This window comes from Danio aesculapii, chromosome 21 (genome assembly GCF_903798145.1).
Source record: "Danio aesculapii chromosome 21, fDanAes4.1, whole genome shotgun sequence".
Taxonomy (NCBI): Eukaryota; Metazoa; Chordata; class Actinopteri; order Cypriniformes; family Danionidae; genus Danio; species Danio aesculapii.
In genome coordinates this window covers 3,101,644-3,115,330 of record NC_079455.1, presented here as the reverse complement: position 1 = coordinate 3,115,330, position 13,687 = coordinate 3,101,644, and the positions used below count along the sequence as shown (strand labels likewise).

Here is a 13,687-nt window from a genome sequence, read left to right as displayed (position 1 = left end):
TTGGCAGTTAAAGGGATAGTTCACCCAAAAAATGTCAATTCTGTGATAATTTACTCAACCTTTAATTGTTTCAAACCTTTATACGTTTCTTAATTCTATAAAACACAAAAGATGTTTTGAAGAATGCTGAAAACCTGTAACCATTAACTTCCATAGCAAATACTATGATTGGCAATTGCCAAAGAATGTATTTTCAGTGAGCATTTACTCACCCTTTAATTTTTTCAAACGTTTATGTGTTTCTTTATTCTGTTAAACACAAAAGAAGATGTTTTGTAGAATGCTGAAAACCGGTAACCATTGACTTCTATAGCAAATACTATGATTGGCAATTAAAAGAATAGTTCACCCAAGAATGTAAATTCTGTGATCATTTACTCACCCTTTCATTTTTTCAACCTTTTATGTGTTTCTTAATTCTGTTAAACACAAACGAAGATGTTTTGAAGAATGTTGGAAACCGGTAACCATTGACTTGCATGGCAAAATACCATGATTGTCAATTAAAGGGATAGTTCAAACAAAAATGTAAATTCTGTAATCATTACTTATCTTTCAATTGTTTCAAACCTTTATGCATTTCTTTATTCTGTAAAACACAAAAGACATTTTGAAGAATGCTAAAAACCGGTAACCATTGACTTCCATAAAAAATACTATGATTGGAAATTAAAGGGATAATTCACCCAAAAAAGTAAATTCTGGGATCATTTACTCACTCTTTAATTTTTTCAACCCCTTATGTGTTTCTTTTTTCTCTGTTAAATGCAAAACAAGATACTTTAAAGAATGCTGAAAATCGGTAACCATTGACTTTTATGGAAAATGCTATGATTGGCAAATAAAGGGATAGTTCACCCAAGAATGTACATTCTGTGATAAATTACTCACCCTTTTATTACTTCAAATCTTTATTTGTTTCTTTATTCTGTTAAACACAAACGTAAATGTTCTGAAGAATGTTGAAAACCGGTAACCATTGACTTTCATAGGAAATACTTTAATTGGCAAGTAAAGGGATAGTTAACCCAAGCATGTAAATTCTGTGATCATTTACTCACCCTTTAATTTTTTAACTCTTTATGTGTTTTTGTATTCACTGAAACACAGAAGTAGATATTTTCAACAATGTTAGAAACCGGTAACCATTGACTTTCATACAAAATACTATGATTGGCAATTAAAAGGATAGTTCACTCAAGAATGTATATCATTTACTTAACATTTAATTGTTTCAAACCTTTATGGGCTTCTTTATTCTGTTAGACACAAAAGAAGATATTTTGAAGAATGTTTAAAACAGGTAACCATTGACTTTTTTCTAATTTTTCTATGGAAGTCAATGGTTACAGGTTTTCAGCTTTCTGGAAAATATCTTCTTTAGAGTTCAACAAAGTTTGGGACCATTTGAGGTTGAGAAAATAATGAGTATAATTTCATTTTTAATATTAACTATTTAGTAGAAAATGCCGCCTATGTAAGGGTAAAGTCTAGAAGGGATACAGCTGCAGATACATCAATATAGCATAATTTTTGTGACACTGAAAAACAACAATTCATATTTCTACGTTACTGTGATGGTTGGGTTTAGGGTTGTGGTAGAGGAAGACATTAATACAATACATTTCAATGAATAATTTGGTAAATAATATGAACAATATTCGGTATAATCACTGTTTTTACTTTGAGTTTTGGGGTTTTGTAAGGGTAGACGTTAATAAAATACCATTTATTGCGTAATTTAATAAGTAATATGAATAATACTCGATATACTTTTACATTTCTGTGGCGGTTGGAGTAGGGTAGACGTGATTAAAATACAATTTAATTGGTAATTTAATAAATAATGTAAGCAATTCTCGTTATAATTACTATTTCTACTTTGTTGGGGGACGTTAATAAAATACAACCAATGGGTAATTTATTAAATAATATAAATAATTAACATCTAACCGCAGCTGTATCCAGCAACAACCCCTAGGTAGGCGACTCAGAAGTGTTCTAGACACAGCCATTTCCGCGAGGACGCGCTCGTCACGTGACCAGGTTAGTTTACCAAGCCGAAAATCAGCCAGCCAGATGATACGCGATGATCTCCTAAAAAAATGACCGTGATCTGCCGCAAGAATCTGCCCGACACAATGACCACGAGCAGGCGACCCTCGGTGGTATGGCTCACGTAAACGAGCGTGATTTTGGTTTTTCTTTGGTTACTTGTTTGTTGACGGCGGCGGCTGACACATTTATTGGGGCGCAGAGCAGATCACGCAGACAAAGGGAAAAGGCTTTCATAGCGAGAATGCTTCGGGCCTAAAAGAAGCCAAGAGGTAAGTGGGCCATAAACCGGCCGATTACATAACTGAAAAGAAAATGAGCCATGCATACGCAGATACAATAACATCCAATCGTTTATTCATGAGGTAAATTGTAACAAGTTGTTAGCGAAGGAGAGCCGTATCGCTTGCTATACGTCCGTCTGTGAGTATGTGTGTTGAAGTGTTTAGCTAACATACGAGCTGTCTGAAATCACACACACTCACATGCCATCGTGTTATTAGCAACACTCTCATTATTATTCTTACATTTTATGCTAAGATCGAAATGTGTTGTGGCTAGTTAATTGATTCAAGTGGATCAAATAAACGTTACGCATTCCGTTATGTCTTTACGATGTAACGTTACATATTCTAACGTTATTTGATGGCATTTACGTTTATTAGCTGCTATATTGTTGTTATTAATTCAATTAAACCGCGTACAAATTCGTTTGGCGTTTGAATCACGTTAACTTGCACTCGTCGTCAGATGCTAATGGAAGAAGCAGGTAAACACACACCTTATTGACCGCTTCAAGTGAATCTACTGTATTTTATTAGAGAGCAGGAGTCAAAAGTTAACACAGAGCTTGTTATATTTATTTATTTGATTTTTCTATTGTGATGTTATTTAAAAAAACAGACGTCATGGCGTAGAAATGCTTCCCCTTCTGTTGAATTATCTTTGCGTCATCAGGCTGAAGTGTAAACACGACGGTCAAAACAACATTGAAACCTCAATTCGCTTTAGTTTTCTAAAGTTTAGCCAAGTAAATTAGGTAAGGAATTGTTTTATTTGTAAGAACAAACGTTTATTTTGTGCAAGTTTTCTCAAATCTTCTGTTTGTGGTCGTTATCGTCGATAACATTGATTTTTCTTATAAAACCATTGTCTAGTTTACCCAAAAAATGAACATTCTGTCATTTACTCACTCTTGTTTTAAACCTATTTGAGTTTCTTTCTTCTCTTGAACACTGAAGAAGATATTTTGAAGAATGTTAGAAACCTGTAATCATTGACATATCAGGTTTTCCTTTTGTGGAAGTCAATGGTTACAGGTTTTCAGCATTCTTCAAAATATCTTTTGTGTTCAACGTTTATTAGCTGCTTTATTGTTATTTATTCAATTAAACGGCGTTTAAATTAGTTTGACGTTTATCTAGCACTCATCGTCAGATGCTAATGGGAGAAGCAGGTAAACACACACCTTATTGACCGGTTCTAGTGAATGTACTTATTTATTGAAGGGCAGAAGTCAAAAGTTCACCCAGATCTTGTTATATTTATTTATTTGATTTTCTGTTGTGACGTTATTTGTTTACAAAACGGACGTGAAGGAGTAGAAATGTTTCCCCTTACGATGAATTATCTTTGCGTCGTCAGGCTGAAGTGTAAACATGACGGTCAAAACAACATTGAAACCTCAATTTGCTTCAGTTTTCTAAGATTTAGCCAAGTAAACGAGCTAAGGATTTGTTATATTTGTAACAACAAATGTTTGTTTTGTGCAAGTTTTCTCAAATCTTCTGTTTGTGGTCGTAATCGTCGATAACATTGATTTTTCTTATTGAACTGTTGTGTAGTTCACATAAAAATGAAAACAATATCTTTTACACTTGTTTTAAACCTGTTTGAGTTTCTTTCTTCTGTTGAACACTAAAGAAGATATTTTGAAGAATGTTGGAAACCTGTAATCTGTTTTTCCTAAGTCAATGGTTACAGGTTTTCAGCATTCTTCAAAGTATCTTCTTTTGTGTTCAACGTTTATTAGCTGCTTTATTATTGTTATTTATTCAATTAAACAGCGTTTGAATTAGTTTGGCGTTTAAATAACTTGCACTCGTCATCAGATGCTAATGGGTGAAGCAGGTAAACACACACCTTATTGACCGCTTCAAGTGAATCTACTTTTTATTGGAGAGCAGGAGTCAAAAGTTCACACAGATCTTGTTATTTTTTTTTATTGTGATGTTATTTGGTAAAACAACCGATGTCTGTGTAAAAATGTTTCACCTTCCGTTGAATTCTCTTTGCGTCATCAGGCTGAAGGGTAAACACGACGGTCAAAACAACATTAAAACCCCAATTCGCTTCAGATTTGTAAAGTTTAGCTAGGTAAACGAGCTAAGGATTTGTTATATTTGTAAGAACAAACGTTTGTTTTGCGCAAGTTTTCTCAAATTTTCTGTTTGAGGTTGTAATTGTCGATAAAATAGATTTTTTTTAATTGAACTCTTATATGTAGTTCACACAAAAATGATAATATCATTTGCTCACTCTTGTTCGTTGAACACAAAAGAAGATATTTTGAAGAATGTTGGTAACTTGTACTCAAATAGGAAATTGACAATTTCGTAATCATTGACTTCCATATCTGTTTTTCCTACTATGGATGTCAATGGTTACAGGTTTTCATCATTCTTCAAAATATCTTCTTTTGTGTTAAACGTTTATTAGCTGCTTTATTGTTGTTATTTATTCAGTTTATTCATATTTATAAACTGTTCAAATTCGTTTGGCGTTTAAATAACTTGCATTCGTCGTCAGATGCTAATGGGAGAAGCAGGTAAACACACACACCTTATTGACCGCTTCAAGTGAATCTACTGGTTTTTTATTGGAGGGCAGGAGTCAAAAGTTCACAGATCTTGTTGTATTTATTTATTAGATTTTTTTTATTGCGACGTTATTTGTTAGAAACGAACATCAGGGTGTAGAAATGCTTTACCTTTCATTTAATTCTTTTTGCGTCATCAGGCTGAAGTGTAAACACGACGGTCAAAACAACATTAAAACCCCAATTCGCTTCAGATTTGTAAAGTTTAGCTAGGTAAACGAGCTAAGGATTTGTTATATTTGTAAGAACAAACGTTTGTTTTGTGCAAGTTTTCTCAAATTTTCTGTTTGAGGTTGTAATTGTCGATAAAATAGATTTTTTTTAATTGAACTCTTATATGTAGTTCACACAAAAATGATAATATCATTTGCTCACTCTTGTTCGTTGAACACAAAAGGAGATATTTTGAAGAATGTTGGTAACTTGTACCCAGATAGCAAAATGACAAATTCGTAATCATTGACTTCCATATCTGTTTTTCCTACTATGGATGTCAATGGTTACAGGTTTTCATCATTCTTCAAAATATCTTCTTTTGTGTTAAACATTTATTAGCTGCTTAATTGTTGTTATTTATTCAGTTAAACTGTTCAAATTCATTTGCCGTTTCAATAACTTGCATTCGTCGTCAGATGCTAATTGGAGAAGCAGGTAAACCAACACAATCTCACGGCAATTCGTAACTTTTTTTTTTTAGTGGCTAATTCGTACAATTTAGTACGAATTGCTCATCCTCCAATGACGGTTGGGTTTAGGGGCGGGGTTAGGTGCCACGCCTCCTTTTTAAAATCGTACCATTTCGACATCATCACTCGTACGAATTAGCCACTAAACTGTCAAAACGTAAAATACTTGCGTTTTCTCGTGAGATCAGACTGGGTAAACACACACACCTTATTGACCGCTTCAAGTGAATCTACTGATTTTTATTTGAAGGCAGGAGTCAAAAGTTCACACAGATCTTGTTGTGTTTATTTATTAGAATATTTTTATTGTGACATTATTTGTTAGAAACGAACATCATCGTGTAGAAATGCTTCACCTTCCGTTGAATTATCTTTGCATCATCAGGCTGAAGTGTAAACACGACGGTCAAAACAACATTAAAACCTCAATTCGCTTCCAATTTGTAAAATTTAGCCAAGTAAACAAGCTAAGGAATTGTTTTATTTCTACATACAAGACCAGTACATAGTCAATAGGTTTTCAGCTTTCCCCAAAATATTATCTTTTGACTTGCACAGTATTATTTATTTCGAGTTGGAGTGTATAGTATAATGATACAGTTTCAGTATACAGAACATATCAGGGCTAGTTTGGAGAAAGCTTGGTAAAACGTTGGCTTAGAGGAACTGGTTTTCTCCTCGGTAGTGGCTACTAGGTGTGTAAGTTTAAAGTACATGAGATATGTGAATGTTATCTTGAGAGCGTACACCAGACTTCTTGTCACTATACAATATATGCAGACACCTCAACAGATTTTCACTTTTATATCAGCAAGAGTGGACTAAGGGGAATATTGAGAAATTTAAGATATTATGCGGCTAACTTACAAATGCACCAAAAATCTCATCATTTAATTGAGCTCTTGAAGAATGTTGTGTTATTTTCCTGTTTGGGACGTCCACAACAACATAAATATATTTTAGTAGCTGCTATTTTGTTTTTTAAAGTGGACCTATTATGCAAAAATCACTTTTATAAGAGGTTTAAACACAATTGTGTGGCAGCAGTGTGTGAATATAACCAGCTTCTAATGGAAAAATTTATTAATTGTATTGTTTATAATCAGACTTGATAAAAGCAGTCTGCAGAAACACTTTGATTGACATTCTCCCTTTGTACGTGTCATCAGAGGAGGAAAGCCCCGCCCTCTAGTGACCATCTCTCCCTCATTAGCATAACTTGTCAGTCTTGCTTTTGAATCTGCCACTATGCTGACACACAGGCATCTATAGCTCCGCCCTCTTTTGAAAAGCGCACACTCTCATTTGAATTTAAAGCGACAGTCACCAAAAATGACACAATTAGGATCAAAGCCTAAAAGGGACAATTTCAGAGAGCTATAAAACATTATCTGTGTGGTATGTTGAGCTGAAACTTCACACTTTAGGGACATCAGAGACTTATTTTACATCTTGAAGGGGCATAATAGGTTCATTTAAATTTAAATAATTAATATAAATAAATAGTTAATTCAGTAATGCATAAATTAAAGTGTGCAAGCTCTCATTAGGAAACAAGAGCTTTTCTTTTCTTAGAAAAAATGCTAATTTAATATAAAATAAAACTACAAATCTGTTAAATCGAAGAAAGACAAAATTAACATATTTTCTATGTCAGGGGTGGGCAAACTCGGTCCTGGAGGGCCGGTGTCCTGCACAGTTTAGCTCAAACTCTAATCAAACACACCTGCTTATAGATTTCTAGTGATCTCTGATTGACATTCACCCTTTGTACGTGTCATCAGAGGAGGAAAGCCCCGCCCTCTAGTGACCATCTCTCCCTCATTAGCATAACATGTCAGTCTTGCTTTTGAATCTGCCACTATGCTGACACACAGGCATCTATAGCTCCGCCCTCTTTTGAAGAGCGCGCAATCTCATTTGAATTTAAAGCGACAGTCACCAAAAATGACACAATTACGATCAAAGCCTAAAAGGGGCAGTTTCAGAGAGCTATAAAACATTATCTGTGTGGTATTTTAAGCTGAAATGTCACACTTTAGGGACATCAGAGACTTATTTTGCATTTTGAAGGGGCATAATAGTTTCATTTAAATTTAAATAATAAATAGTTAATTCAGTAATGCATAAAATAAAGTGTGGAAGCTCTCATTAGGAAACAAGAGCTTTCTTTTCTTAGAAAAAATGCTAATTTAATATAAAATAAAACTACAAATCTGTTAAATCGAAGAAGGACAAAATTAACATATTTTCCATGTCAGGGGTGGGCAAACTCGGTCCTGGAGGGCCGGTGTCCTGCACAGCTTAGCTCAAACTCTAATCAAACACACCTGCTTATAGATTTCTAGTGATCTTGCAGATACTGATTAGCTTGTTCAGGTGTGTTTGATTAGTGTTGGAGCTAAACCGTGCAGGACACCGGCCCTCCAGGACCGAGTTTGCCCACCCCTGTTCTATGTATTAAGCTAGTACTGCCAATGTTTACAAATGACATGGATTTTCCGTCTTATTTTTTTGTTACAAGTTAGTTTAACAAAAATGACAAGAATTTAAATCTTTGTTGTGTCATAATCCGACACGCATGCAGATTGTATGGTGAGTAAACAAGAATGCGTGCTTTAGCAGAACTACACAGACAGCCCCCCCCTCAGCCCCTGCAGATAATTTATGAGCGTTGAAGTTGTAGATCTGTTCAACAAAAGATTAGACTGTGTGTCACTGCATCCCAAACAACTAAAAATAATTCAGAACAATATAGCTAAAATAATGTCCACTCGGGAGGCTAAACGCAGTGAGGTGTTTCAGCATGGTTCAAGGTAACTGTACCTAGTATGAGTACACCCTTACTTCATTCACCCTCACGCCATCATAAATGTAGGTGGCTTTTTTGTTGTTTTGGTTCAGTTGAACATTAAAGAAGATTTTGAGCTGAATCCATGGCCCTTGGCGATTCATATAATGCAAGTCAATGGTTACCCTTTTTTGAGATTAAAAGTAAACGCGTACAAAGGAGTCTAAATAAATCCCTGTGGCTTTGATGACACACGGAGGTCTTAAAAAGCAAAATGATCAGTCTGTGTAGGAAACCGAACATCATTTACAGTATTATAGCTTTAATCCACAACGCTCACTACACTCGAAACCTGTTTGACCAGGTTATTGATTAAAGCTGATAATATTGTAAATAATGTTGTTTCCTTCACAGACTGATCATTTTGCTTCTTAAGACCTCAGCATATCATCAGGAGCCACAGGGATTGATTTAGACTCGTTTGTACATGTTTATTTTTAATCGGGTAACCATCAGCGCGAATAGCCTAGTGGTGTAGTGCACTGACATATAGCACCATGGTGCTCACGGCGACCTGAGTTCGATTCCCGGCTCAAGGTCCTTTGCCGACCCTTCCTTTCTCTCTGCTCCCAACTTTTTCCTGTCAATTCTCTGCACTATTCTATCCATTAAAAGGTTAAAAACCTCTTTAAAAAAAAAAACGGGTAACCATTGACTTACATTATATGAATCGCCAACAACCGCAGATTCAGCTTGAATCTTTAATGCACTACTGAAGATTATGGTTGTCGCGATACTGGAATTCGTTACCAATCGATACTGGAATTTTAAAAACTTTCCCGCTAACATTTGAGCGCGTTCTTAAACACAGCTGATTTGCCATTGTGTTCACATGCTAGAGCGGCACGATTAATCGAAAAAAGATCGCAATCTCGATTCGACCCCCTAGACCAGGGATGGGCAAACTCGATCCTGGAGGGCCGGTGTCCCTGCATAGTTTTGCACCAACCCTAATCAAACACACCTGCTTGTAGCTTTCTAGTGATCTTAAAGACACTAATTAGGGTGTTCAGGTGTGTTTGATTAGTGTTGGAGCAAAAGTCTGCAGGGACACCGGCCCTCGAGGATCAAGTTGGCCCATGCCTGCCCTTGACGATCTTAATCCAGCATCTCTACGATTCTGCCAATCATTTTCAAATTCAGGAGAGAAGCAAAGGCGGCCACAAGTCTTCACATTGTTTTACATTAGTTGCTCAGCAATGTGGTCACCTCCAAATGGTTTTGAAAGTGTCACACACACTGTATTTGTAAAGTATAACTCACCCAGAAATGGACTTTCTGTCTTCATGTAATGATGTATTCACGGCCGCGAAATCACACATGACATGAGCTGCTGACTGGGAGCTGTTAGGGTCAGTGTATCTTGATCATTGAATTTTCATTTTAGAAACAGATATTGAAAAATTGTTGAACACAAAAGAAGACGCTTTGAAGAATGTAATAAAACGAAAAACGAGTCGTTTTTTTGATTTTCGTTTTAAAATTAAAAAACGAAAATTGAAATTCAAAGCATTTTTTGATTTTCACTTTTGAATTTTAAAACGAAAAATCAAAAAAACGACTCGTTTTTCGTTTTATTGCATTCCTCAAAGCGTCTTCTTTTGTCTTCAACTGAAGAAACGCAAAATTAAAACCACATATAAGAGAGTCAATTCGTATTTTTGTTGTGTGTGTGTGTGTGTGTGTGTGTGTGTGTGTGTGTGTGTGCGCGCGCGTGCGTGTGTGCGTGTGTGTGTGTGTGTGTGTGTGTGAACTATCCCTTTAAATAATCTAAAGTTAGCACATGTTTATACAGACCTGGATTTAGAAGGAAGTTTCTTGTATTAATGCCGTCCAAACATGAGCCGCAGTATGGCTTGAATTCAGCACATAATTGCCCAGCTAATTCGTGCGTAGCTCCAGGCTCCTGGCAGAAATGTAAATCTTGCGTTGGGACAGACCTTGTGCTGCTTATGTAACCGAACACGCACACGTTTCACAGAGTCTCTGGCCGGCGGGAGGCCTGTGCACATGAAGACACTGTTCCTAAGCAAGAGTCCGTGATGTTCGCTGCTGATAAGGGCCTGACGCAAGATCACAACAGTTTTGCATTTTATTATTTGATGGACATTTCAGTTTAGAGATTTTCATTGGTGATTTAATTTCATTTATATTTTGTAAACACATTTCTGTGTAGTTTGTTTATTTAGTTTGAGTCTAGCTTTATCAGAGTTAGCAGAACACGTTCAGTGTCGAGCTAAGCAAAGTTTAGACTTCTGCTAACCTCTTAGTAATTAAAATAAAATAATTAGTCATACTTTACAATATCATTTCATATAATAACCAACATGAACTAATGAACAATACTAGTACAGCATTTGTTAATCATAGTTCAGCATTTACTAGTGCATTAATAACATCCAAATTCTTGCTTGTTAAGATTAGCTAATGCATCATGAGTTAGCATGAACTAAAGGCCCGTGCACACCGGGACACTTTTTGCTCGCGTTTTCCGTCGACGGTTAACGTCTCGTGACTAAATAAAGGGCGCCAATGTGATCGTGCACACCAACGCACCACGTCAAAACCCTCTCCACCAATCAGATTGCCGCTTTTGTTCACCTGAACGGAGCTGCTGAAGTAAACAGCACTTGGAGGCGTTCAAGCGCAAAACTGTCAATGTGAGCGCACATCGAAGAAGATGCTCAGAGGCGTTATGAACGTGGAGCTGCTTATTGCTCTGGTGAACAATGATCTTTTCTTCGTTGGAGCTGCTACTTTTCTGTCGTCGTCTTCTGTTTAACTGTTTAAGCTTAAAGTTGTGTAGCTTAAAATTGTGACGTTATCTAACGTCAAGGAGTGATTTCTCATACTCTTCTGCTCGACGCCTGTGACAATCGCTTGGGTTTGAATCCGGAAAAACATCTCAAAACGCTGACGATAAACGAAAAAAATTTATATATTACAATCTTAAATCACCTTATTTTTTAAGTAACTGTATATTAAGTAATGTGAAAAAAATATATATTTTTTAAAGTTGATATGCTCATTATTGTAATATACACTCACCGGCCACTTTATTAGGTACACCTTACTAGTACCGGGTTGGACCCCCTTTGGCCTTCAGAACTGCCTTAATCCTTCATGGCGCAGATTCAACAAGGTAATGGAAATATTCCTCAGAGATTTTGCTCCATATTGACATGATAGCATCATGCAGTTGCTGCAGATTTGTCGGCTGTACGTCCATCATGCAAATCTCCCTTTCCACCCTTATCTCAAATGTGCTCTATTGGATTGTGCTCTGGTGACTGTAGAGGCCATTTGAGCACAGTGAACTCATTGTCATGTTCAAGAAACCAGTCTGAGATGATTCACGCTTTATGACATGGTGCATTATCCTGCTGGAAGTAGCCATCAGAAGATGGAGACACTGTGGTCATAAATGGATGAACATGGTCAGCAACAATACTCAGGTAGGCTGTGGCGTTGACATGATGCTCAATGGGTACTAATGGACCCAAAGTGTGCCAAGAAAATATCCCCCACACCATTACACCACCACCACCAGCCTGAACCATTGATACAAGGCAGGATGGATCCATGCTTTCATGTTGTTGAGGCCAAATTCTGACCCGACCATCTGAATGTGGCAGCAGAAATGGAGACTCATCAGACCAGGCAACGTTTCTCCAATCTTCTATTGTCCAATCGAGTGAGCCTGTGTGAATTGTAGCCTCAGTTTCCTCTTATTAGCTGACAGGAGTGGCCTTCAAAATTTGAGTTAACAAGAAGTTGGACACTAATAAAGTGGCCGGTGAGTGTATAACTTTACCATGCATACTGCATATGTAGTTAGATGTGCCTGGTTTATAAATAAAACAGTAATGGTAAGTAAATAAATCAATAAAATTCAGAACACATCATGCTTTAGGTTCATATAGAAAAGTTTTGTATGATTTTTGTATGTATTAATCATGCGCTCTACTCATTTGCGTTTTTCTGTAAAGATCTGCAGGTGTTTCTCTAAGCAGTTCAGGATCAGATTTTCTGCCACAACATCAGTGCTTATTAATTCCAAAAAAGAGAATTTATGTTTGTGAATTATCATTTTAATTCAGTTTTCAGTTTTTTCAGTGTCTGTTAGTTTCCTTTTCTTCCCGAGTTTTTATTTATTCCCAAATTTTCAAATCTAACAAATTAATCCGATTATGAAAATATTATTTGACCTACATTTTAGTTTTAGTTTTTATTTACTAAAATAACCTGTGTGTGTGCGCGTGTGTGTGTGTGTGTGTGTATAATGGCGCGGGTGTCCTCTACTCTGCAGGGCTTCCTGTTTGACTTGTGGTTTGACTTGACCATTTCCTCTGTCTGTGTTTACGACTAGAAAGAATGTTGCTGACACTTTGTGATGTTTTGTCAGCGTGCTTTATTTAATAGACGCTCCTGCAGTTTTGTAGTGAGAGCTCTGCTTTAGGTTTTGAGGAGAACTTTAGCTGTTGTTTTGTGTTTTCAGCAGGACTGGAATCATTTCTAATTCCCAGAGCAAAAGCCTGTTTTTTTTTTTAAATCTGCACTGGGACTTTTAATTTGCAATCAGTCCGCTCAGGTGATTCTGGTACACTGTCATGCCATTATAAACTCACCCCAGTCTGGTTTCTTTAAAATCAATGGTCTTCACAGAAGCTGTTTCTATCCAAAGATGCAAAGTAAATTCATGTGCAAAACTGGATGATGGCGTAAAAGACGTGCAAATAAAGCAACGTTTTCAATTAACGAGTCAAAAAGAACAAAAACGTCACTTCCTGATTAACTGGCGCCAATTTTCTTCATCACATGATCTCTTTTAACATGACTTTTTTTTAATGCGCATGCTGGAATTTGTTCGGTAAATGTGTTTCCATCGCAGTTTATGTGCATCGTTTTCTTATCGAATAATAAGTTTATCCTACGCAGTTATGCATATTTTTTTATGCACATTTTCTAAATGTATGCGTATCTTGGCATTTCCATCAACTGAATTATTATTATTATTATTATCTTTTATTATTATCTTTTATTATTATTATTATTATTATTATTATTATTATTATTATTATTATTATTATTATTATCTTTTATTATTATCTTTTATTATTATTATTATTATTATTATTATTATTATTATTATTATTATCTTTTATTATTATTATTATTATCTTTTATTATTATTATTATTATTATTATTATTATTAT

General features: G+C 35.8%; 1 protein-coding gene across 3 annotated transcripts in view; it reads left to right on the top strand.

Annotated features, from left to right (window-relative positions):
- Positions 1-2,049: 2,049 nt before the first annotated feature.
- aff4 (AF4/FMR2 family, member 4) overlaps positions 2,050-13,687 on the top strand; it is a 92,676-nt gene continuing 81,038 nt past the window's right edge. For all 3 annotated transcript variants that reach the window (XM_056445740.1, XM_056445739.1, XM_056445738.1), the window contains exon 1: positions 2,050-2,327. The gene's annotated coding sequence lies outside the window, so the exon portion shown is untranslated. The remainder of the gene's footprint in view (positions 2,328-13,687) is intronic.